Below are 27,080 nucleotides of genomic sequence, written 5' to 3'. Positions count from 1 at the left end.
ATTCGTTTTTGTATACTGATATTGAATCTTCCACTCTTGCTAATTAGCCTTTTTGTAGATTCATCAGATTTTCCACACAGCTGATCACGTTACCTGTGAGTAGAGACAGTTTTACTTTTTCCTTTGTTTTATGACTTCCTTACTTCTATTGATTGATTTATTTTTCAGGCCGTATTGCTCCACTGGGGCATCCAGGGCACTGCTGAATGGAAGTGGTGAGAGTGGACATCCTTGCCTTGCTCCTGCCCTTAGCGGGAAAGCATTCACTCTCTCACTGTGGAGTGTGATGATAGTTGTATGTTTTTCACAGACGCCCTTTTTCAGGTTGAGGAAGTACCCTTCTTTTCTTAGTTTACTGAGAGTTTGTTAGGAATGAATGCTGGATTTGGTCACATGCTTTTTCTATGTCTATTAAGATAATGTTTTTCTTGAGTCTATGAATAGAGTTCACTACATTGATTGATTGGCAAATGCTAAACCAACTTTGCATTTATGGGATAAACCTCACTTGGTCATGATGTCTTATCTTTTTTACATATTGGTGTATTTGTTGAGAGCTTTTGCATCTATGTTCATGAGGAATATTGGTCAATAGTCTTCTTTCAATGTCTTTATCTGGTTTTGGTAACAGAGTCATACTTGCTTCATAGAATGAGGGAATGGGAAGTGGTCCCTACTTTTCAATTCTCTGGAAAAGTTTGTGTCGAATTACTATTATGTATTTCTTCAATATTTTTTGGAATTCAAGAATGAATTCTTACTAGCTTGGAGAAAAATTGTGGAAGGCTGGAATGGACTGAAAGGATTAGAAAGTATATCCTGTCTAGCTCAGCTCCTAAGCTGAGCCTGTCTTTGTCTTTGGGATGGTTTACAACTCTGTGAATTGTAGAAAATTGATTCTTGTCCATAGAAATGCAAGCTAATTGTGTCTGGTGGAACACAATTTATTTTTGCCTTGTGGATTGACCTATCTTGCATATATCACAAAATCATTTTACATTATTGCCTGTTGTTTGAATTTCTTTTGAATCAGTTGTAACATTTTACTGGTTCTCCTATTAGATAATGAGCTAAATGAAGTCTCTGACATGAGTACATTTTATATTTGCAGAGCAATTACAATTTTACCTTTAAAATTATCTTTTGGCTGGACGCAGTGAAATCCCAGCACTTTGGGAGACTTGAGGTGGGAGGATCACATGAGCCCAGGAATTTGAGGTTACAGTGAGCTAAGATTGCACCACTGCATTCCAGCCTGGGTGACACAGGAATGATGAAAATTCTCAGTACAGACTTTGTTTATTCTAAGTGTTGTTACGTTGGTTAGTTGCTAATGACACACAAGGTCATTTACTGTAGATGGCAAAAATGATGATACCCAGAGAAGAGTTATTTTATAGTTAAGATTAAAGAGAAGATTGAAAATTGTTTTTGCAGCCAGGCATGGTGGCTCACACCTGTAATCCCAGCACTTTGGGAGGCTGAGGCGGGAGGATCACCTGAGGTCAGGAGTTTGAGACCAGCCTGGCCAACACGGTAGAACCCCGTCTCTACTAAAAATACAAAAATTAGCTGGGTATGGTGGTGTGTGCCTGTAATCTCAGCTACTGGGGAGGCTGAGGCGGGAGAATCGCTTGAACCCAGGAGGCAGAGGTTGCAGTGAGCTGAGATTATGCCAATGCACTCCAGCCTGGGTGATAAGAGCAAAACTCTGTCTCAAAAAAACAAAAACAAAACACACAAAAAAAGAAAATTGTTTTCTCATCTTCAAAAAGAGGTATTTGGATAGATACTTTTTTTTTTTTTTCTTTTAAGATGGAGCCTTGCTCTGTCGCCCAGGCTGGAGTGCAGTGGTACGATCTTGGCTCACTGCAACCAACCTCCGCCTCTCCCCCAGGTTCAAGCAATTCTCCTGCCTCAGCCTCCTGAGTAACTGGGACTACAGGCGCATGCTGCCATGCCCAGCTAATTTTTTCTATTTTAGTAGAGATGGGGTTTCACCATGTTACGCAGGCTGGTCTCAAACTTCTGAGCTCAGACAATCTGCCCGCCTCAGCCTCCCAAAATGCTGGGATTACAGGTGTGAGCCACCGCGTGCAGCCAATACTTTTTTTTGCGTGTGAGAGAGAAAGGGATTTGCTCTGTTGTCACCCAGGCTGGAGTGCAGTGGTGCAATTATGACTCAGTGCAGCCTCCGCCTCCTGGGCCCAACCTATCCTCCTACCACAGCCTCCCAAGTAGCTGGGATAACAGGTGCTTGCCACCACACTGGCTATTTTTTTTTTTTTTTAGAGATAGGGTCTCCCTATGTTGCCCAGGCTGTTCTTGAACTCTTGGCCTCAAGCAATCCTCCTGCCTCAGCCTTCCAAACTATTGGGATTACAGGTGTGAGCCATCATGACCAGCCTGAATAGATACTTTCTAAGGTCTTTTCCTATTCTAACCATCCAACTCCAACCCACTGATTTCATGATGAATTTATTTTAATTTCCAGAGTTCAGTTTCATAATTTGCTGTGTTTTTTGTTTTGTTTTTTTTTTTTGTGCGACAGTTTCACTCTTGTTGCCTGGGGTGGAATGCAATGATGCGATCTCAGCTTATCGCAACCTCCACTTCCTGGGTTCAAGTGATTCTCCTGCTTTAGCCTCCCTAGTTACAGGCATGCGCCACCACGCCCAGCTAATTTTGTATTTTTAGTAGAGTCAGGGTTTCTTCATGTTGGTCAGGCTGGTCTCCAACTCCCGACTTCAGGTGATCCGCCCTCCTTGACCTCCCAAAGTGCTGGGATTACAGGTGTGAGCCACCACGCCCAGCCGGCTGGTTTCATTATTTGTTAAACAAGATAGTAACATCTGGCTGGGTACAGTGGCTCATGCCTGTAATCCCAGCACTTTGGGAAGCTGAGGTGGGTGGATTGCTTGAGCCCAGGAGTTTGAGACCAGCCTGGGCAACATGGAAAAATCCCATCTCTATAAAAACTAAAAAATAATAACTGGCCAGATGTGGTGGTATGCACCTGTAATCCCAACTACTTGGGAGGCTGAGGTGGAAGGATCACTTGAGGCTGGGAAGTGAAGGTTGTTGCAGTGAGCTGCAATCGCACCACTATACTCCAGCCTGGGTGACAGAGCAAGACCCTATCTCAAAAAACAAACAAACAAACAAACAGAAAGGATAGGAACATCTTCTGTGTACATTTCAGATAATCAAATAATATGGAAAGCAACTCTTAACTCCAATTCCCTCATTTTGGCCATCGTTTAAATTTTGTCATCCATGTGATCTTCCAGAAAACCTGAATAAGCTGATTTTAATTTATTTTTTTTTAACAACTGGTAATCAATTTATTAAAATAGTCGACTTAAGCATCTGCAGTGATGACTTCCACCTCAACTCCTGGCTCAGTACCGATGGAGTCATCTGCTTAGCCATCTCAGAAGGACTGTGCGAGTCAGTGAGTAGCTTGTGGATTCTCATCTGGAAACAATCCCGTGTCTTAGAACCTTCACCAAAAGGAGTTTCTCTTGTAGTGGTTCTCAAAGTCTTGGTAGGCATTCCAACTGGTCCCTTCACTTTGAGATTCTTTTCCTTTGCCCCTCTGATCAAGTGGGCACATACCTCCAGGGATTTTACCTTGCGGCTCGTTAGACTGGTTCGAATTCGGTGAATTGCCACCTCAGCTCCACGGGTGTTTTTATGGCATCTTTAAAAGCCTTGACTGTTGTGCAGCTTCCTGACCAACTTGTCCCTGGGCGAGAGCGAACAGCGGTGCGTGAGGAGCGGGAGCGGGTGGATCCGAGCTCCTCACCACCTACCACTGCGATCTCCTCAGAGTGAATTTTTTTCTGTTTGTGATGGAGTCTTGCTCTGTTGCCCAGGCTGGAGTGCAGTGGCGCCATCTCAGCTCACTGCAACCTCCGCCTCCTGGGTTTGAGCAATTCTCTTGCCTCAGCCTCCCGAGTAGCTGGGACTACAGGCACACGCCACCACACGCAGTTAATTTTTGTAGTTTTGTTTCGCCATGTTGGCCAGGCTGGTTTCAAACTCCTGACTTCAGGTGATTCGCCCATCTTGGCCTCCCAAAGTGTTGGGATTATAGGCGTGAGCCACGTCGCCTGGCCTAGTCTACGTTCTTAGTAGCTGAGCATATGTATACATCCTTTGAACCTTTGTGGACCTGTTTCCTTATATTTTTTTCCCTTTCTATTTATTTATTTTTTGAGACAGAGTCTTGCTCTGTCACCCAGGCTGGAGTGCAGTGGCGTGATCTCAGCTCACTGCAACCTCTAACTCCTGGGTTCGAGCAATTCTCCTGTCTCAGCCTCCCGAATAGCTGGGATTACAGGTACCCACCACCATGTCTGGCTAGTTTTTTTTGTATTTTTAGTAGAGACAGAGTTTCGCCATTATTGACCAGGCTGGTCTCCAACTCCTGGCCTCAAGTGATCCACCTGCCTTGGCTTCCCAAAGTGCTGAGACTACAGGCATGAGCCACTGTACCTGGCCTGCTTCCTTATCCTTAAAATGAAATTAGGTTGGATAATATTTAAGTTCTCTTCCGATCTAAAGTTCAGAAAAAAATTTTATAATGTCAGAGAAAAATAGGAAGTATATTATACGTTTTCATGTCTATCAGTCTATCCGCCAATCTTTCATCCATTTACTCTGTAAATATTTTCTGTGTGCAAGGCACCTTGCAAGCTACAGAAACAATGTCCAAGATGTAGCCCTGCTTTCAAGGATGTTATGGAAATCCTTCTTCTGCCAGGGTGTGTGGAGGTGGGGAGAGCAGAGAACTGGGGAGAACTCCTTGAAGGGGCCTTTACTAGCCAGTACTAGAGGAAGCTGCTAATCAATCAATTAATTAATTAACAATCAGCAAATGGCAGACAGTGGGGAAGTGTGGCTTAGCTTCCAAATGCTAATTACTGGCCCCTTTATGGAGCAGAGACAGGGCAAATCATTGCAGGATCCCAGATGAGTTGGCACACAGACATTGCGAGGAGGGTGCGATTCTCCTTTGTACCAGCATGCTTGCCAGCTTTTATCTAGTGAGATTAATTAGAACTTTTAGAAGTGCAAGGTAGGGCCATAAAATATTAACATTCATGTCACTGGTAATCTGTAAGTGTACTGAGAGAGCCCGGAGAGATTTCAGGGTATTGTTGCTTGAACAGGGATCTGGAGGTTTAGATGTCTTTTCCAGTGACGGTTTCTCAGTGGCTGCTCAGTGGCTCTGGATCCTCACCAAACTGACCCCTGCCGCTGAATGTCCCTTGCCTCTGTGAGTTCATGCATTCGTCTCTCTCATCCCTTTCATGCTTCCCAGAAACTGTGATGTCATGTTGGTACCTTTGTCATACGCCTACGTTTGGAATCCCGGCTGTGGGTCTCTAGGAAAACTGCTGGCTCAGTATTCCAGGTTGTTCCTCCCATCGTTATCATGACCTCTGATGCCCCATCAACAGAAACTCCCACAACTAAATGCTCCCGGAAGGTGATGTTAATAATGGACTGGTTCATTTGCCTTACTTTCCTTTTTTTTTTTTTTCTTTCAGAATAGCTGGGATTACAGGCACCTGCCACCACGCCCAGCTAAATTTTGTATTTTTGGTACAGACAGGGTTTCACCATGTTGGCCAGGCTGGTCTCGAACTCCTGACCTCAGGTGATTCACCCGCCTCGGCCTCCCAAAGTGCTGGGATTTACAGGCGTGAGCCACCATTCTGGGCCACGCCTACAGCGCCCGGTGTTCCCAGGCGGTCTCCCATCCAAGTACTAACCAGGCCTGACCCTGCTTAGCTTCCCAGATCAGACTAGATCGGGTGCATTCAGGGTGGTATGGCGGTAGACTCTTGCCTTTTTTTTTTTTTTCCGAGATGGAGTCTTACTCTGTCACTGAGACTGGAGTGCAGTGGCGCAATCTCAGCTCCCTGAAACTTCTGCCTCCCAGGTTCAAGCGATTCTCCTGCCTCAACCTCCTGAGTAGCTGCGATTACAGGCGCCTGGTACCACACCCAGCTAATTTTTGTATTTTTAGTAGAGACAGGGTTTCACCATGCTGGCCTGGCTTGTCTTGAACTCCTGACCTCAGGGGATCTGCCCGACTCGACCTCCCAAAGTGCTATGATTACAAGCGTGAGCCACCACGCCCAGCTGTAGTATTATGGATTTACATGAAAAGAAATATATAGTATTAGAACTCTGGGACTTTGAGATGTGCTAGGTAAGATTTCGCAGGTACAAATGAATTGTCTTAGACACAGAACTCTCACAATGCACTGCTGGGGAGATGCAGAACCCCTGAGGTATCCCCTTCCCACATGCTGTCTTCTAAGGAATGACAAGACCTGAGCACAACTAGACCCAATAGGCTAATGTGACCATTTCAGCTCCATCATGTGAGGGGACATTTGTCACACCTGAGGTTTCCCATCACTCTCTGGGCACCTTTCTCCAGTGACATTTCCATGTTCTGAAATCTGCCACCCCTACCAGGAAGTGTGAATTCAGGGCTGGGCACGGTGGCTCATGCCTGTAATCCCAGCACTTTGGGAGGCCGAGGCAGGTGGATCACTTGAGGTCAGGAGTTCGAGACCAGCCTGGCCAGCATGGTGAAACCCCGTCCTACTAAAAATACAAACATTAGCTCGACATGGTGGTGCATGCCTGTAGTCCCAGCTACTTGGGAGGCTGAGGCAGGAGAATCACTTGAAACCAGGAGGCAGAGGTTGCAGTGAGCCGAGATTGTGAGCCACTGCACTCCAGCCTGGGCGACAGAGCAAGACACCTTCTGAAAAAAAAAAAAAAAAGAAGTGTGAACTCAGACTCCTAGCCGCTCTGCCAGGAGACACGGGCACGCTTCCCAGCTCACACCCCTCAGATGCACCTGTTTTAAGCTTTGACATGACAGGGACCGGTTGATGGGAGAGGCTCTGTGCGCAGCTCCTGCTCCACTGGTGCTGGTGGTGGCGGTGACACCTGGCTGCTGGGGGCAGCAGTGGTGGCAAGAGTGAGTCCCTGAGGGCCCATGTTAGGTTCAGCTATGCTTGCAGGAGAGTCACGCCCCCAGGTTCAGGTCTCCGGAGAGTGAGTCCCTGAGGGCCCATGTTAGGTTCAGCTATGCTTGCAGGAGAGTCACGCCCCCAGGTTCAGGTCTCCGGAGAGGCTGTGGCCGTGGCCGTGACAGTAGCCGCAGGAAGCTCAGTCTCAACGCCTTTCCTCTGACCCCTCTCAAGGGGGGTTGAGCTTGTGAGTTACTTGAGGTCTTTAGCAAATCTTTTGTGTGTCTGTCTTTTTCTGCTTAAATTAGCCATGGTGAATTGTGTTTTGAGTTTTGTTTTTGGTAACTAAAAATCCTGACCCTTACATATTGGTACCAGGAGTGGTCCCAAGCAACAGACCCTCAGGAAAAGCAGGATCTGAAGTTTATTATCTGAAATGAGTGGGTCTGAACTCAGAGAGAATGCATTTCGTGTAGAAGGGTGGGCACCAGGGGCAAAACCAGTACTTCAATGAGGGCTTTGTCATGATCTGGACAGTCCCACCATTGAAGGCAAGGCTTTGTGGGGAATGAAAGGGGACAGCCATGGAATGTGATAGAAACAAGAAGGTTAAACTTGGCGGGTTGTTTGGCTGCTTTTAAATACACTGGAGGACCCTCTGTAGTTCCCGAGCATGATGATTGGGTGTTCACGTGCATGTGTGGGATGTGCCACCCTCTGAACCTTGTTATGATGTTGGCACATTACCCTGGACCTGACCTTGGATAAACAAACAAACAAACAAACAAACTGGAGGCCAGGTGTGGTGGCTCACACCTGTAATCTCAGCACTTTGGAAGGCCATGGTAGGCAGATCACTTGAGGTCAGGAGTTTGAGACCAGCCTCGGCAATATGGTGAAACCCTGTCTCTACTAAAAACATAAAAATTAGCTGGGTGTGGTGGCGGGCACCTGGAATCCCAGCTACTCAGGTGGCTGAGGCAGGAGAATCACTTGAATCTGGGAGGCAGAGGTTGCAGTGAGGCACTCCAGGGTGACATAGTGAGACTCTGTCTCAGAAAAAGAAAAGAAAAGAAAAATTGGCCAGGCATGCTGGCTCACACCTGTAATCCCAGCACTTTGGGAAGCTGAGGCAGGTGGATCACCTGAGGTCAAGAGCTCGAGACCAGCCTGACCAACGTGGTAAAACTCCATCTCTACTAAAAATACAAAATTAGCCTGATGGCAGGCACCTGTAATCCCAGCTACTTGGGAGGCTGAAGCAGGAGAATCACTTGAACCCAGGAGGTGGAGGTTGCAGTGAGCCAAGATTGTGTCATTGCACTCCAGCCTGGGTGACAGGAGCAAAACTCCACCTCAAAAAAAAAAAACAAAAAAAAAAAACACTGGAGACAATAAGTCTTAAGTTTTGGCTTAAGATGTTTTCAAAGAACTGGGGAATTTCTGACTCTTCTGAATGGGAATCTCCAACAGTGGCAGCGTGGGGCTGCCGGTGTGTGCAGCTTTGGCTCCTGTGTACTGTTTACGACCTGTGACAGGCTGCGCTCTATTTCATGAACAGCAGAACTCCCATCAGGAAGACTCCACAGGGTCCTGTGGCTTGGAGGGGGCCATGCGGAGAGATCTGGATGACCTGGAGCTTGTTCTATCACCAACCCACAGAGTGCCCCTTCCAGCAGAAGCTGCCCCCGTTCTGCCTGATGGAGCTTGAAGACCCCGTAATAGGCTCACAAGACTGTCACATGCGAGAAGGAGCCAGCTGTCCTCATGCTAAACTCTCACCCACCTCCTGCCTCCAAGCCTCGGTGAGTAGATTCCAGGCTGTCTATCGCTGAGCTGGTGATTATTACTTGCCCCCAGAGTCTGACTAATAGATTGCTGCTTTAGGCTCCTGTTGTCACAGGGAGTTCTGCTATCAAAACAGAACAAAATAAAACTGGCTGGGCACGGTTGGCTCATGCCTGTAATCCCAGCACTTTGGGAAGCCCAGGACGGTGGATCACTTGAGGTCAGGATTTCGAGACCATCCTGGCCAACATGGTAAAACCTCGTCTCTACTAAAAATACAAAAATTAACTGTGTGTGGTGGAGTATGCCTGTAATCCCAGCTTCCCGGGAGGCTGAGACAGGAGAATCTCTTGAACCCAGGAGGCAGAGGTTGCAGTGAGCCGAGATGGCACCACTACACTCTAGCTTGGACACAGGGTGAGACTGTCTCAAAACAAAAAAAGAACACAATCAAACCCAGCCTGCTCCCTCTCACTGCTGTCACCTCCCTCCTTGGCCCTCCTGGTTTGAATTAGTGGCAGTGGTGGAGGGTGGGGCAGAACAACTGGCTACAACAAGAAACAAAATGTGTGTACATGGGTACATGGCTACCAGGCAGTTACTGTGGTGTCCGGCCCAGGGCCCACGCTGGGTAATCATGTTTGTCTGTCTGTTTTCCTTTGCATCTTCAACTAGACGTGGGCGTTCCTTACTCCTGGACAAAACTTCTGTGTGCTCCTTGTCCCCTGTGGCAGAAGCTTGCCTGCACACGCCTGGGAGGGATTTCTCTTCCCAGGAGCAAATAAGTTTGTCCCTGAGCAGTTTCTAGATTTGTTTGTGGAGACTTTAGGGAAGATAAACATGAAAATTTTGATACAAATTTGAAGTTCTGGGAGTTGTGATAACGAGCGTGGCTGTGAACATTGCTTCCAGTTCTGGAAGGACCTGTGTGGCTGCCGCTCTCAGTGGGCTTGTGGGACTGGCCTGGGACCCAGCCACTCTCAACAAGGTCCCCAGGCCAGAATTGCTCTGTAGGTGTCTTTCTTTGTGTGTTTTTTTTTTTTTTTTTTTTTTGCTGAAGTCTCACTCTGTTGCCAGGCTGGAGTGCAGTGGCGTGATCTTGGCCCACTGGCTCACTGCAACCTCCGCCTCCTGGGTTCAAGCCATTCTCCTGCCTCAGCTTCCCAAGTAGCTGGGATTACAGGTGCCTGCCACCACGCCTGGCTAATTTTTTTATTTTTAGTAGAGATGGGGTTTCACCATGTTAGCCAGCATGGTCTCGATCTCTTGACCTTGTGATCCGCCCGCCTCAGCCTCCCAAAGGGTTGGGATTTCAGGTGTAAACCACTGCGCCCGGCTTTGTTTTTTTTTTTTTTTTTTTTTTTTCCTTTTTGAGACGAAGTCTCGCTCTGTCGCCCAAGCTGGAGTACAGTGGTGCGATCTCAGCTCACTGCAACCTCTGCCTCCCGGGTTCAAGTGGTTCTCCCGCCTCAGCCTCCCAAGTAGCTGGGATTACAGGCACACGCTGCCATGCCTAGCTAATTTTTGTATTTTTTTTTTTTTTTTTTTTGAGACGGAGTCTCACTCTGTCGCCCAGGCTGGAGTGCTGTGGCCGGATCTCAGCTCACTGCAACCTCCGCCTCCCAGGTTCATGCCATTCTCCTGCCTCAGCCTCCCAAGTAGCTGGGACTACAGGCGCCCGCCACCTCGCCCGGCTAGTTTTTTGTATTTTTTAGTAGAGACGGGGTTTCACCGTGTTAGCCAGGATGGTCTCGATCTCCTGACCTCGTGATCCACCCGTCTCGGCCTCCCAAAGTGCTGGGATTACAGGCTTGAGTCACCGCGCCCGGCCTAATTTTTGTATTTTTAGTAGAGACGGGGTTTCATTATGTTGACCAGGCTGGTCTCGAACTCCTGATCTCATGATCCGCCTGCCTTGGCCTCCCAAAGTGCTGGGATTACAGGCGTGAGCCACCATGCCTGGTGAAACTGTCTTTCGAGATGTTTCCTGGCCTTTAGTGTACATCTCAATATTCACATAAATGCTTGCTTGAGTGCTGTTGAAAAGCGAAAAAAACTTGGAAATAACCTAAATGTCTGCAGCAGGAGAAAGTCTGAATTTATCACAGTAGAGCCAGGAAATGTAGGTGTTAGGTAGATGTCGGCAAGTTGGAGAACTAAGTTTCGAAAGAGTTTGTCAAAAGCAGAATGTCTCAAAGACGTCACTTCAAACGGCTGCATCATATTTGATTATATGGATACACAGGACTGGAACTTCTTTATCTGGTTTCTTCTTTTTAAGTAGTAAAGCTGTCTTCAGTTATATTTGCTATTAGAAAGAACTTGATGGTCTTTTTTAATACAGAATTTTCTATTGCTTAAAACTTTCCTTAAAATAGATTCCTAGAAGGGGAATTTCTAGATCAAATGGTTTGGATTTTAAGGATTTCCAAAATGCTTTTCACATTTGTGCTGATTTACTCCCCTGCCACTGTGTAGGAAAATTGAATTCTATTTTCCCCAACATTATTATTATTATCTTTAATTAGAATGCCTAAAATGCTGTTTCATATTGTTTTAGTTTACACTTCTGGATTATCACTTTGGCTGACCATTTGTATTTTAGTTTTGTTTTTCTGAGACAGGGTCTCACTCTGTCACCCAAGCTGGAGTGCAGTGGCACAGTCACCGCTCACTACGGCCTTGACCTCCTAGGGTCAAGCAATTCTCCTGCCTCAGCCTCCCAAGTAGCTAGGACTACAGGCATGTACCACCATGTCTGGCTAATTTTTGTATTTTTTGTAGAGACAGAGTTTCACCATGTTTGCTGATGTTGAACTCCTGGGCTCAAGCTCAAGCAATCCTCCCACCTCAGCCTCTCAAAGGGCTGCTGACCACTTTTAATGATTTTTTTTTTTTTTTTTTTTTTTTTGAGACAGAGTCTCGCTCTGTCGCCCAGGCTGGAGTGCTGTGGCCGGATCTCGGCTCACTGCAAGCTCCGCCTCCCGGGTTCACGCCATTCTCCTGCCTCAGCCTCCCGAGCAGCTGGGACTACAGGCGCCCACCACCTCGCCCGGCTAGTTTTTTTTTTTGTATTTTTAGTAGAGACGGGGTTTCACCGTGTAGCCAGGATGGTCTCGATCTCCTGACCTCGTGATCCACCCGACTCGGCCTCCCAAAGTGCTGGGATTACAGGCTTGAGCCACCGCGCCCGGCCCACTTTTAATGATTTTTAAAGTTACTTGTGTACTTTCTGGGAATTACCTGTTTACACACTGGGCCCATTTTTCTATTGAGTTTTGGTGTTTTTCCTATGAGTTTATACAAACTGTTAACTAGGGCAGTTCATGGTACTGCACACTGCCTACCTGAAGCTGGCCTTTGGAAACCCTTTAGTTCAATAATAACGAGTGGCCTCTGCCTTGTGCCAAAGTGTTCTTCCACTAATCCCAAAGTTAAGAGCTTATATCTTGTCCAGGCAAAAGGAGATGTGTCCTACGCAGATTGTTTGTGTGTAACGAGTGTATTTTTAAAACCATGGGAATAACTCAAATTACAATTCATTTAAAATATGATCCTCTTGTATGGCTCATTAAGTGAAACCTGAAGGAATCAATATTAGATTTATCTGTTTGTTCATTTATTTTGAGACAGACTCTTTCTCTGTTGCCCAGGCTGGAGCGCAGTGGCGCGTTCTCGGCTCATTGCAACCTCCCACTCCTGGGTTCAGTCGATTCTCATGCCTCTGCCTCCCAAGTAGCTGGGACTACAGATGGGCACCACCACACCTGGCTAACCTTTTTTGTATTTTTAGTAGAGGCAAGGTTTTGCCATGTTGGGCAGGCTGGTCTCGAACTCCTGGCCTCAAGTGATCCGCCCACCTCGGCCTCCCAAAGTGGTGGGATTATAGGCGTGAGCCACTGCGCTTGGCCAACTTAGATTTATGTGCATGCAGTGAGTAACCGATCTGTTTTATTTAGACCATGACATTGTAAGTGATTTATTGTCTTTAGAAAGTAACAGTCCCAAAGCTGCTGTATCAATAATTTTGTTAGATTTGACAGCAATAGAGTATTTTGAGGATATTTATTTGTGATAAACCACCAAAAGGGAGGGCAAATAGGAGCCTGTACTGAAGGTCCTGAGTGGGCGTGTGACATCTGAGAGTCCAGCGGCTGCTGCAAGGCACTGGGATAGCATATGAGTTTTAACGGACCTCCAAGGAAAATTTCATTACTAAGAGGGAACTTTTAAGACAAAAAGTAATGTGGTATTGTTAGACGCTGATTCAGAGGATACAAAAATGATGTTTTTATTTTTTTTGAGACAGAGTCTCACTCTGTCGCCCAGGCTGGAGTGCAGTGGTGCGATCTCGGGTTACTACAACCTCTGCCTCCCGGGTTCAAGCAATTCTCCTGCCTCAGTCTCCTGAGTAGCTGTGATTCAGGCACCCTCCACCATGCCCGGCCAATTGTTTTTGTATTTTTACTAGAGATGGGGTTTCATCATGTTGGTCAAGCTGGTCTGGAATTCCTGACCTCATGATCCACCCACCTCGGCCTCCCAAAGTACTGGGATTACAGGCGTGAGCCACCACACGCGGCCCATATAAAACTGATTTTTAAGAGAAGTTATAGGAAAACCACAAACTTAGTCTTGCATAGCAGAGCCTCATTTACTGGCCAGCTCCCAGGAACTAGTCAGAGTTGGCTGGGGACTGGTTCTCTAGTCTTCCTCACGTTTACCGGAGTGAGCTTGCTGTTGCTAGTTGTGCACTAATGGAAGATGCCTTCACACTGCCTTTTGTGACTTTTCCTGTCACCACCCTCTTTGGACAGATGCAAACTGTGCACGCAGCAACTCAGTTTTCATGCAGCCAGGTTTTCTTGCCTCTTTTTTTTTCTTGAGTAAATGCTATCCTCTTTTTACTGTGGTGAAAGCCTTTGTAGTCATCCCTAATTCTTTTTTTTTTTTTTTTTTTGAGATGGAGTCTCGCTCTGTCGCCCAGGCTGGAGTGCAGTGGCCGGATCTCAGCTCACTGCAAGCTCCGCCTCCCGGGTTTACGCCATTCTCCTGCCTCAGCCTCCCGAGTAGCTGGGACTACAGGCGCCCGCCACCACGCCCGGCTAGTTTTTTATATTTTTTAGTAGAGACGGGGTTTCACCGTGTTAGCCAGGATGGTCTCGATCTCCTGACCTTGTGATCCGCCCGTCTCGGCCTCCCAAAGTGCTGGGATTACAGGCTTGAGCCACTGCGCCCGGCAGTCATCCCTAATTCTTTCTCTCCCATTCTACATCCACGCCATCAGCCTAACATGAAATGTGCGTCTGCCGTTTTCCGCCACTTCTCCCCCTGACACTGGGGCCACCTGTCTAAGCCACCAAGGCCACACGTCTTCTCTGCAGAAGTTACCTCCTGACTGGCTCTTCTGTGTCCACTCAGGCCCTGGCAACTGACTCTATGCACAGCAGCCAGAGTGATCCTTCCAGAGCATGAGTCAGGGAATGGCACTGCCCAGGACAAAACTTTCCAATGACTTCCAATGACTTTTATTCAATTAAAAATAAAAATAAAAATCTTTACCATGACCTTCAGATCATTCCTGCCCTGGCCTCTGACTCCCCCGAATTTGCCTCCCAGCCTTCCCTGTTGCTTCTGGAGTCCCTGCTGCTCCTTGAGCAGGCCAGTCCCCTCCCATCCAAGGGCCTTGCAAATATCTGGGCTTTGCTCAAATGCTCCCTCCTCAGACATGCCTTCCCTCACCACCTCATCTAAAACAGCACCCTCATCACCACCTGTCACCTCTCTCTTCGTTATTTTTCCTCCTAGCACCTGTCACCACCTGACATTAGATTATATAATTGTCTGTTGATGTGCTTGTTATTATCTGTGTCCTCTCCCTACTCCCATCTTGTTCACTGTTACACCCCCACTACCGAGAACAGTATCTGGCCATAGTACGTGCTCAGTAAGTTCAATATTAGTTGAAATAATTTTTTTTCCTTTTTCTTTTTTGAACATAAACTCAAGATTTTATTATGTCTTCATAATAAAACAAAAGATGACACAGAACTGGATCACTTGGCCCTTTGTCTTCCCTCCTCCCAGTTCAAAATGCTCCCATCTTTAACAGCCAGCACTCTCTTAGATCTGCAGTTGGGCTCAACGCACTCAAGCCTTAGCACAATCTTCTTTGTAGTTTTAGCCTTCTTCTAGAAAATCAGCTTAGTTTGCCCACCAAGCCGCTCAGCTTCCTGTCATAATCTGCTCTCCCTGGGCCTACAGAGAATCCTTGTCCTGTACTGTGTCACTTTGTGGGGATGGTGTTTGCCACACTTCTTACAGAAAGTCCCATGGGTTGGCCAGGCGTGGTGGCTCATGCCTGTAATTCCAGCACTTTGGGAGGCCGAGGTGGGCAGATCATTTGAGGTCAGGAGTTCGAGACCAGCCTGGCCAATATGGTGAAACCCCATCTCTACTAAAAATACAAAAATTAGCCAGGCGTAGTGTTGAGCGCTTGCAATCCAGCTCCTCAGGGGGCTGAGGCAGAAAAATCACTTGAACCCAAGAGGCTGATGTTGCAGAGAGCTTAGATTTCACCACTGCACTCCAGCCTGGGTGACAGAGCTAGACTCTGTCTCAAAAACAAGCCAGCAAACAGACAAATAAAACAGAGTGAGACGCTCTCAAAAAAAAAAAAAAAAAAAGTCCCAAAGGTTTTAGGAACCTTCACCATGTTTGCGGGAGCACTATTGGCACAGAAGGCGAATTTTTTTTCTTTTTTCTTTTTTCTTTTTTTTTTTTTTGAGACGGAGTCTCACTCTGTGACCCAGGCTGGAGTGCAGTGGCCGGATCTCAGCTCACTGCAAGCTCCGCCTCCCGGGTTTACGCCATTCTCCTGCCTCAGCCTCCGAGTAGCTGGGACTACAGGCGCCCGCCACCACGCCCGGCTAGTTTTTTATATTTTTTAGTAGAGACGGGGTTTCACCGTGTTAGCCAGGATGGTCTCGATCTCCTGACCTTGTGATCCGCCCGTCTCGGCCTCCCAAAGTGCTGGGATTACAGGCTTGAGCCACTGCGCCCGGCAGTCATCCCTAATTCTTTCTCTCCCATTCTACATCCACGCCATCAGCCTAACATGAAATGTGCGTCTGCCGTTTTCCGCCACTTCTCCCCCTGACACTGGGGCCACCTGTCTAAGCCACCAAGGCCACACGTCTTCTCTGCAGAAGTTACCTCCTGACTGGCTCTTCTGTGTCCACTCAGGCCCTGGCAACTGACTCTATGCACAGCAGCCAGAGTGATCCTTCCAGAGCATGAGTCAGGGAATGGCACTGCCCAGGACAAAACTTTCCAATGACTTCCAATGACTTTTATTCAATTAAAAATAAAAATAAAAATCTTTACCATGACCTTCAGATCATTCCTGCCCTGGCCTCTGACTCCCCCGAATTTGCCTCCCAGCCTTCCCTGTTGCTTCTGGAGTCCCTGCTGCTCCTTGAGCAGGCCAGTCCCCTCCCATCCAAGGGCCTTGCAAATATCTGGGCTTTGCTCAAATGCTCCCTCCTCAGACATGCCTTCCCTCACCACCTCATCTAAAACAGCACCCTCATCACCACCTGTCACCTCTCTCTTCGTTATTTTTCCTCCTAGCACCTGTCACCACCTGACATTAGATTATATAATTGTCTGTTGATGTGCTTGTTATTATCTGTGTCCTCTCCCTACTCCCATCTTGTTCACTGTTACACCCCCACTACCGAGAACAGTATCTGGCCATAGTACGTGCTCAGTAAGTTCAATATTAGTTGAAATAATTTTTTTTCCTTTTTCTTTTTTGAACATAAACTCAAGATTTTATTATGTCTTCATAATAAAACAAAAGATGACACAGAACTGGATCACTTGGCCCTTTGTCTTCCCTCCTCCCAGTTCAAAATGCTCCCATCTTTAACAGCCAGCACTCTCTTAGATCTGCAGTTGGGCTCAACGCACTCAAGCCTTAGCACAATCTTCTTTGTAGTTTTAGCCTTCTTCTAGAAAATCAGCTTAGTTTGCCCACCAAGCCGCTCAGCTTCCTGTCATAATCTGCTCTCCCTGGGCCTACAGAGAATCCTTGTCCTTGTACTGTGTCACTTTGTGGGGATGGTGTTTGCCACACTTCTTACAGAAAGTCCCATGGGTTGGCCAGGCGTGGTGGCTCATGCCTGTAATTCCAGCACTTTGGGAGGCCGAGGTGGGCAGATCATTTGAGGTCAGGAGTTCGAGACCAGCCTGGCCAATATGGTGAAACCCCATCTCTACTAAAAATACAAAAATTAGCCAGGCGTAGTGTTGAGCGCTTGCAATCCCAGCTCCTCAGGGGGCTGAGGCAGAAAAATCACTTGAACCCAAGAGGCTGATGTTGCAGAGAGCTTAGATTTCACCACTGCACTCCAGCCTGGGTGACAGAGCTAGACTCTGTCTCAAAAAACAAGCCAGCAAACAGACAAATAAAACAGAGTGAGACGCTCTCAAAAAAAAAAAAAAAAAAAGTCCCAAAGGTTTTAGGAACCTTCACCATGTTTGCGGGAGCACTATTGGCACAGAAGGCGAATTTTTTTTCTTTTTTCTTTTTTCTTTTTTTTTTTTTTGAGACGGAGTCTCACTCTGTGACCCAGGCTGGAGTGCAGTGGCCGGATCTCAGCTCACTGCAAGCTCCGCCTCCCGGGTTTACGCCATTCTCCTGCCTCAGCCTCCCGAGTAGCTGGGACTACAGGCGCCCGCCACCTCGCCCGGCTAGTATTTTGTATTTGTTTTTTAGTAGAGACGGGGTTTCATCGTGTTAGCCAGGCTGGTCTCGATCTCCTGACCTCGTGATCCACCCGTCTCGGCCTCCTAAAGTGCTGGGATTACAGGCTTGAGCCACCGCGCCCGGCCGCGAATTTTTTTTCTTAATCTCAAATGCGATAGTAGAATGAATGAATGTTTGAATCCACTTTTATGTTTTCTACCTTTAAATCTGAGTGGATAGAGACCATCTCAGCTTTGGAGTGACCTAGGTAATAAGATGGATAATGAGAGTTTCATTTCAAAGACAAGCATCCAAATTAGGAATGTTGTGGGCAGCGTGTGGGAAGAAAGGTTAAACAAGACGGCAGAGCTCAAGTGAGTGGGCAGCAGGAGAATCCAGAGGGGAACGTTAACCTGGAGAACTTTGAAACTATGGACTGGGCTTTTAATTCTGCTTCAGATGATGCCAGAGAGATGAAGCAGATTTAGAAGGTTTCGATCGTTTTGTGGATGTCGTTGCTATTGTAGTTACCATTTTCAGCAAGATAATTTGTTAAGTACTTAATTGGTAAACAGAGTTTTCTGGGCAGCTACAAAAAATAAGTCAAATTAATATAGTCAGTAGAATAGCAAGATTGAGTGGAACTACTAAATTGAGGGGGCAAAGGAATAAAGAAAATCAGATCAAAGCAGCAAAACACAGAATGGGGAAAAAAGCCAAACCATAAAAAGCAAGATAAACAGAGAATATGAGGATATTAAAAATTAGACCAGCCGTATCAAGGATCATTAAAATTTTAAATAGATTAAATTCTATTAAAGTACAAACAATCTCGATTGCATTAAAAAGTTATAAGCTTTTTACAAGACATACATCTAAATAGAAAACATGAAGATATTAAAAATTACACCAGCCATATCGAGGAGCATTAAAAATGTAAATAGGCTAAATAAAACAGTTAAATAGACCAAATTCTATTAAAATACAAAGAAACCTACGTTGCATTTAAAAGGTTATGCTTTTTACATGAAGTACATCCAAAGCAGAAATTTCACAGCAGGGCTGGAAGTATGGGATGGGCAAACAGAAGGAAAAATAAAGAAAGTAAGACTTCCAATAGATACGACAGAAAGCATTAATGGGACTAAAATATATATTTATATTAATAAAATATATTAATTAAGATACAATAATAATTATTTATGAATTGAGCAGTATAGCTTTAATAAGGTAAGCCCTGTTGGAAATAATAGAATTTGACAAGGCCATGACAATTAGAGACATTAAATTCTTTAAAAAAATTAAAAGATTATATGCCAGGCACGGTGGCTCACGCTTGTAATCCCAGCACTTTGGGAGGCCTAGGCGGGTGGATCATGAGGTCAGGAGAGCTAGACCATCCTGGGTAACACAGTGAAACCCCGTTTCTACTAAAAATACAAAAAATTAGCCAGGCGTGGTGGCGGGTTCCTGTAGTCCCAGTTACTCAGGAGGCTGAGGCAGGAGAATTGCTTGAACCCAGGAGGTGGAGGTTGCAGTGAGCCAAGATTGTGCCATTGCACTCCAGCCTGGGGGACAAGAGTGAGACTTCGTCTCAAAAACAAAAAAAAAAAAAATTGAAATGTAGTCAGAGTAAATCTGACTTTATTCAAAATAAATTTGGGGAATTTATTTCCCAAAATATTCCAAGCAAATTTCATGTTTAATAGGTAAATTCTATCGAAACTTACAAAAAAATTATAGGTAACATACTTTTCTTGTTATTTAACTGCTCCAGAGAATAGCAGGAAACATGGAAAGCAATTCAGTTCATTCTACAAGGTTAGCATAACCTTGATAACAAAATTGGGCAAAGATACACTAAAAAGAAAATTATAAACATTGATTTAAAATGCCAGATGATACATTAGCAAATCAAATCCAGTAATCAATTAACAATTAATAGGTAGAGAGACATAAAATTGTGAAATCTACTACCAATATACTTTGCTATATTAATAGATAAGCGGAGAAAAACAAAATTATTTCAATAGATGCAACAATCAGTCCTAAAAAATTCTTAGTAACCTAGGAATACAAGGGACCAGGCGCAGTGGCTCACGCCTGTAATCTCAGTACTTTGGGAGGCCAATGTGGGTGGATCACCTGAGATCAGGAGTTCAAGATCAGCCTGACCAATGTGGTGAAACCCCATCTATACTAAAAATACAAAAATTAGCTGGACATGGTGGCTGGCATCTGTAATTCCAGCGACTCGGGAGGCTGAGCCAGGAGAATCACTTGAACCCAGAAGGCAGAGGTTGCAGTGAGCCAAGATTGAGCCACTACACTCCAGCCTGGGTGACAGAGCAAGACTCTATCTCAAAAAAAAAAAAAAAAAAGGAATACAGGAAAACTTCTTCACTTTGATAAAGAAGTAAACAGCAGCAACCACACCACAGTTAAAGGTGAAAACACAAGCCATTCTCCTTAAAGTCAAGAATAGGACGAGGATGCTGTGTAGCTCTACTACTAGTCAGTATCTTACTGTAGGCCCTAGCCACTGCGAGAAAATAAGGAGAGCAAACTAACTTTATAAAAGGAAATGACAGACTTATTGCTTACAGATGATATCATTGGTCATTTTTTTTTTTTTTTTTTTGAGACAGAGTCTTGCTCTGTCACCCAGGCTGGAGTGCAGTGGCTGGATCTCAGCTCACTGCAAGCTCTGCCTTCTGGGTTCACGCCATTCTCCTGCCTCAGCCTCCCGAGTAGCTGGGACTACAGGCGCCCGCCACCACGCCCGGTTAGTTTTTTATATGTTTTAGTAGAGACGGGGTTTCACCGTGTTAGCCAGGATGGTCTCTATCTCCTGACCTCATGATCCACCCGTCTCAACCTCCCAAAGTGCTGGGATTACAGGCTTGAGCCACCGCGCCCGGCCATCATTGGTCATTTATGAAATCATAAGAATCAACTAGCCAGGTGCAGTGGCTCACACCTGTAATCCCAGCACTTCGGGAGGCCTAGTGGGCAGATCACTTGAGCCTATAAGTTTGAGACCAGCCTGGGCAACATAGTTAGACACCGTCTCCACACACACACACACAAAATTAACTGGGTGTGGTGACACATGCTTGCAGTCCCAGCTACTCAGGAGATTGAGGTGGGAGGATCACTTGAGCCCAGGAGGTCGAGGCTGCAGTGAGCCATAATCGTGCCACTGCACTCCAGCCTGGGCAACAGAAAAAAAACAAAAGAAAACAGAATAATTCAACTAACTGAAAATTTTTCAGATAAAAAGAGCACAACAGGATAACCAGTTATGAGTAAAACACGAATAGATTAATAGTATTGGCAGGCTGGGCGCGGTGGCTCACGTCTGAAATCCCAGCACTTTGGGAGAATGAGACTCTGTCTCAAAAAACAAACAAACAAACATAGTAATAATAACATTGGCAATAATGATAAATCAGAAAACTTAATGGCAATAAAATTTTATTTAATAGCAAAACAAAAGCCCACCAAAACCGTAAAATATTTAGGACTAGGAATAAGAGTGAATGTGTTATGTTTATTTTCCCTGTTATGTTTATTCTCTAAAACTCAGGAACATGAAGAATATCTGAATCAATGGAGCTCTGCATTGCTTCCTAGTCAGGAGAGCTCATTCTTATGAAGATGCTAATTCTTTCCAAACTGATTCATAAATTCAATGCAATTTTTTTTTTTTTTTTGAGACGGAGTCTCGCTCTGTCGCCCAGGCTGGAGTGCAGTGGCCAGATCTCAGCTCAGTGCAAGCTCCGCCTCCCGGGTTTAGGCCATTCTCCTGCCTCAGCCTCCCGAGTAGCTGGGACTACAGGCCCCCGCCACCTCACCCGGCTAGTTTTTTGTATTTTTTAGTAGAGACGGGGTTTCACCGTGTTAGCAAGGATGGTCTCGATCTGCTGACCTCGTGATCCGCCCATCTCGGCCTCCCAAAGTGCTGGGATTACAGGCTTGAGCCACCGCGCCCGGCCAATTCAATGCAATTTTAAGATGAAATACAACTCATTTAAAATTGTATCTTTGTAAGTTGATTTAAAAGTTTATTTGGAGGCTGGGCGCAGTGGCTCACGCCTGTAATCCCAGCACTTTGGGAGACCGAGGCAGGCGGATCACAAGGTCAGGAGTTCAAGACCAGCCTGGCCAACATGGTGAAACCCCATCTCTACTAAAAATACAAAAATTAGCTGGCTATGGTGGCGCATGCCTGTAATCCCAGATATTCGGGAGGCTGAGGCAGGAGAATTGCTTGAAATGGGACCCGGGAGGTGGAGGTTGCAATGAGCCGAGATCACACCACTGCACTCCAACCTGGGCTACAGAGCAAGACTCTGTCTCAAAACAAAACAAAACAAATGGTTTTGGAAAAATAGCTTGTGGAAGAAGAGCCAGATATATATTGCTTGAGCCAAGGAAATATATATTGCTTGAGCCAAGGAAATATGTATTGCTTGAGCCCAGGAGTTCGAGATCAGCCTGGGCAACATGGTGAAACTCTGTCTCTATCAAAAATACAAAAACTGAGGTGGGAGGATCACCTAAACTTAGGGAGGTCAAGGCTGCAGTGAGCTGTGATCGCACCACTGTACTTCAGCCTGGGCGACAGAGTGAGACCCCATCTCAAATAAATAAGTAAGTAAATAAAACTACAAAAATACTAGAGAAGGAGATGTAAGAGGATATTTTTGCAGTGTTGGTGTGGGGAAGTCTCTCCTACAGAAGACGCCATCCAGAAGCCGTAAAGACAATATTTTTAGATTTGGTCACAGAAAAAATTCTAAGTTCTACTCAGTGGGAGATATCATAAGTAAAATGAAAAGATGACCATCTAGGAAAGGCATATAATGATAAAAATAATAACAAGAGCCAGCATGAATATAGGGGTTATGATGTGCTGGGAATGGTGCTAGGCGTTTTACATGCATTATCTAACAACTACTGGTAGGTATTATTACTGTTCCATTTTACAGATGGAGAAACTGAGGTCTAGGAAGTTCACATATATGCTAAAAGGGTTAATAGTGTACTGAGCATCTGCTTTTTTGGGTTGTTCAGCATCCCCTTTCCCTAAGGAGAGTCTCTTTTTGGCTTTGGAGTTCAAGAAGAATAGACCTTACCTTTGGGTTGACAAAGCTTGAAGGACTGAGGTGTCCTGTGGCCGCCAGTGATTCTGGCTACAGAAGGAAAGGCTAACTGCAGAAGAATGGCATCAAGGCAAACAGATGAGGGACGGTGAAAGGTAAATGGAGAGAAAGGTTTGAGTTATTGGTAGGGTCCCTGGATCCTGTTGCACCTGAGTGTAGATCTACTCTTGGGCTTCCAGTTATGGGTCAGTGAATTCCCTCTTTTCTTCTTTCTTTCTTTCTTTTTTTTTGGCAGTCTTACTCTGTCACCCAGGCTGGAGTGCAGTGGCGTGATCTCAGTTCACTGCAACCTCTGCCTCCCAGGTTCAAGTGATTCTCCTGCCTCAGCCTCTCTAGTAGCTGGGATTACAGGCCCCCAGCCACCACACCCAGCTAATGTGTGTATTTTTAGTAGAGACAGGGTTTCGTCATGTTGGCTAGGCTGGTCTCGAACTTCTGGCCTCAGGTGATCCACTTGCCTCGGCTTCCCAAAGTGCTGGGATTACAGGCATGAGCCACCGTGCCCGGCCAATTTTCCTCTTAAGCTAATTTGGGTAGTTTATTCAACCCTAAGAATCCCAAACGCCCTGGCTAGGCTGATATAATATTCTTAGTGTGTAAAGACTTCAACTACTTCAACTGCAGAACAAAGACAGACCAAGATAGCCAATGGGCAAAGCATGTGAGTAGAAACTCAATGAAGAGGCATGAGCAGGGGTTAGTTCTGAAGCTCCTTTCTGGGGTCCATGCCTCCCGTGTGGAGGACCAGTACTATTTTTACCCGCTTCTCCTGAGGTCTCCCCACTGCTGAGACGGCATCCACAACCATCTGGGTGTGCAGAGGGGTTTTCTTGAGCTCACTCTGCCTTACTATATGGACCTTTTATTTGGTTCTCTGAAATAATCTTCCTCAGAGAGTTAGAAAAGATGAGAAATTGGTAGTGGCATATTGTTTCTGAAATATTAAGGAACTGAGAAAAGATTTCCCCCATCGTGTGGCTTCTGAGAACACCACGTGTGTGGGGGGGCTTAAGTGTGCCACGGGAGGGGTTTTGCTCATGAACCCGCTCCTTCTCCAGGATTCGACTGCCCTCCCACGTGGCTGGCTGCAGAGCCCGTAATGAGGCTGACAGCGCTTCCAGGCACGATTTTTCTTCCTTAATGCATGGCTTCTTCAGAGCAGAACCAATCAGAGCTTTATTTTATTCTGTTTCGATGGATCGGTTGTGGGATGAAGCTTCTTTAATGTTGGAGAAAAAGTGCCTGGATGAGGGATTGATGAAGAGCAGAGAAAGCCTGTCACCACCAAGTATGTGGCATGGCCAGCGATTTGTGATAATTCAGTTGCAACCTTAGCGAGGACATACTCTGTGTTCAGCATTGTGGAAGATTCAAAATGAGTAAGAAAGGTCATTCTTGCTGTCCCAAAGCTTTCAGTCCAGTTGAGGAGATGAGATAGGGGACCAGGAGGCAGTAGTGGGCATCTCTGATTCACTTACAGAGGGGATGAGGCTGAAGGTTGGAGAGAGTGAGGCGATAATGGAAGTAAAGACATCAAAAGCATGTTTTAGACTCTGGTTCCTTTGGGGCAGGAAGGAAGCAATTTAAGACGGGTGCAGATGTATTTACATTTGTAGGATACTGATACCAGACTGAATTTAATATAGGTTCACTTCGTCTCCTTAAACGTAATAAGCTGGACAAGAAGCAGTGACAAGCTGTTAGCAAGGAACATCGTAATTCCCAGTTCTACTGAAAGGAACGTGGCACCTTGGAAAACTATTATTCCAAGCACGACAGAAAAACGTCAAAGACTAGTAGGGCAACTCAGAAGCGTACATGACCCTTTCCTGGGCCCCTTTTAAGGCTGATGCAATGCGTTAAGAGGCTAACACAGAAGGGTAAAGCTTTCTTTACCCTTTGGGTAAAACCCAAAGGAGATTGTAAAACTTCTCTTTGGATCCTGTCTGAAGTCACAGCTGGAAAAAAAAAAAAAAAAAAAAAGAGTAGGGGTCCTAACAGAACAAATTTGAAAAGGCTATTATTTTTTGTTTTATTATCATTATCATTATTATTATTTTTGAGACAGAGTCTTGCTCTGTCACCCAGGCTGGAGTGTGGTGGCATGATCTTGGCTCACTGCAACCTCCGCTTCCCGGGTTCAAGTGATTCTCCTGCCTCGGCCTCTGGAGTAGCTGGAACTACAGACACACCACGCCCGGCTAATTGTTTTGTATTTTTAGTAGAGGGGCCTTTGTCATGTTGCCCAGCCTGGTCTCAAACTCCTGGTCTCAAGTGATCTGCCCACCTCGGCCTCCCAAAGTGCTGGGATTACAGGCGCGAGCCATCAGGCCCGGTGGAAAAGGCTATTATTGAATAAACTTGGGATAACTTTAGTTTTAGAAAGTAGGACTGCAAAGATTGAAACACATCAAACGTACAAAAATCCACAAGTTCATAATGATATTCCAAAAATATTTTCTTTTTTTTTGAGACAGAGTCTCGCTCTGTCACCCAGGCTGGAGTGCAGTGGCCGGATCTCAGCTCACTGTAAGCTCCGCCTCCCGGGTTCACGCCATTCTCCTGCCTCAGCCTCCTGAGTAGCTGGGACTACAGGCGCCGCCACCTCGCCCGGCTAGTTTTTTTGTATTTTTAGTAGAGACGGGGTTTCACCTTGTTAGCCAGGATGGTCTCCATCTCCTGACCTCGAGATCCGCCTGTCTCGGCCTCCCAAAGTGCTGGGATTAAAGGCTTGAGCCACCGTGCCCGGCCCAAAAATATTTTCATAGTTAAAGGTACTTAAGGAATCAAGTCATTAATTTGATATCAATAAAGGGAAGGAATCAAGTATTTATCCTGCCTTTTCAAACATGACAGGGCAGTTCTTCTCTATAGAAGAGCTGCAGCTAATATATGCCACAGGAATGAAAACATTAGAATGCTACCGTTTAGTAAACCCTAACAAAATCATTCTAGCCACTGATGATCAATATCTGCTAAAAGTATTGAGTGAAATGTTAATAGAGAACTTTAGAATAGACGGGTCAGGCTGACAGCATTTGAACTCTTTGATCAGTTCTAACATTATTGGATAGTGAGAGATTTTGTGTCTCCTGAATACAAAGCAAAAGGAAGTTCACAGCACCACCCATAAAGTATTCTTGGGTTTTTTATTTGTTTGTTTTTTGCATTTATTTGTTGCTATGTCACCCAGGCTGGAGTGCAGTGGCACGATCTTGGCTCACTGCAATCTCTGCCTCCCAGGCACAAGCGATTCTCTCACCTCAGCCTCCTGAGTAGCTGGGACCACAGGTGCGTGGCACCAGGTCCGGCTAATTTTTTGTATTTTGTGTAGAGATTGGGTTTTGTCTTATTCCCCAGGTTGGTTTTGAACTCCAGGGCTCAAGTGATCCTCTCACCTTGGCCTCCCAAAGTGTCAGAATTACAGGTGTGAACCACCATGCCTGGCCCAAGGTATTCTTGGAAAAAAAAAAAATCAAACCTGTCATGAATGGTCTAGATTTTTCTACCAGTTTATAGAAAATATGGGGGCTAAAGGAGCACATGAAAGAACACTGTGAGGTGGCTGGGCACGGTGGCTCATGACTGTAATCCCAGCACTTTGGGAGGCCAAGGCAGGTGGATCGCTTGAGGTCAGGAGTTCGAGACCAGCCTGGCCAACATGGTGAAACTCCGTCTCTACTAAAAATACAAAAATTAGCTGCGCATGGTGGCGGGCGCCTGTAATCCCAGATACTTGGGAAACTGAGGCACAAGGATCGCTTGAACCCGGGAGGCGGAGGTTGCAGTAAGTCAAGATCACGCCACTGCACTCTAGCCTGGGCAACAGAGGGAGACTCCGTCTCAAAAAAAAAAAAAAGAAAAAAAGAGCACTGAGGATATAATCTGACACATTTAGACTGTAAAATTGTGTAGGACAAACGACGACCTCGCCTTTCAATCACAACTAAGTTCAGGGTGACCTTGATTTGATGATGATTCAAACAAACTGAAAAGGCTGGGCGCAGTGGCTCACACCTGGAATCCCAGCACTTTGGGAGGCCAAGGTGAGCGGACACCTGAGGTCAGGAGTTCAAGACCAGCCTGACCAACATGGTGAAACCTCATCTCTACTAAAAACACAAAAAAAATTAGCTGGGCATGGTGTCAGGCACCTGTAATCCCAGCTACTAGAGAGGTTGAAGCAGGAGAATCACTTGAACCCAGGAGACAGAGGTTGCAGTGAGCTGAGATCGCATCATTGCACTCCAGCCTAGGCAACAGTGCAAGACTCCATCTCAAAATATGTGTGTGTGTGTGTGCATGTATAAACACAATAAATTATTGTTTAGTGTAGTCACCTGTTGTGCTAGATCTTAGTTATTCTAA

General features: G+C 45.8%; 2 non-coding genes and 1 pseudogene across 2 annotated transcripts; 2 read left to right on the top strand and 1 right to left on the bottom strand.

Annotated features, from left to right (window-relative positions):
• Nucleotides 1–5,734: 5,734 nt before the first annotated feature.
• Nucleotides 5,735–5,853, bottom strand: LOC117073782 (annotated as a pseudogene).
• Nucleotides 5,854–7,657: 1,804 nt separating this feature from the next.
• LOC117073899 lies at nt 7,658–7,764 on the top strand. The gene has a single exon (XR_004433446.1). It is a non-coding gene; the product is annotated as a small nucleolar RNA U13 (small nucleolar RNA).
• A 16,780-nt stretch (nt 7,765–24,544) lies between these two features.
• Nucleotides 24,545–24,672, top strand: LOC117073884. Its single transcript, XR_004433433.1, has one exon. It is a non-coding gene; the product is annotated as a small nucleolar RNA SNORA26 (small nucleolar RNA).
• Nucleotides 24,673–27,080: the final 2,408 nt, after the last annotated feature.

The sequence above is a fragment of the Trachypithecus francoisi genome, unplaced genomic scaffold, assembly GCF_009764315.1.
Source record: "Trachypithecus francoisi isolate TF-2019V2 unplaced genomic scaffold, Tfra_2.0 Lachesis_group4, whole genome shotgun sequence".
Taxonomy (NCBI): Eukaryota; Metazoa; Chordata; class Mammalia; order Primates; family Cercopithecidae; genus Trachypithecus; species Trachypithecus francoisi.
This window is presented reverse-complemented; position numbering and strand designations above follow the sequence as displayed.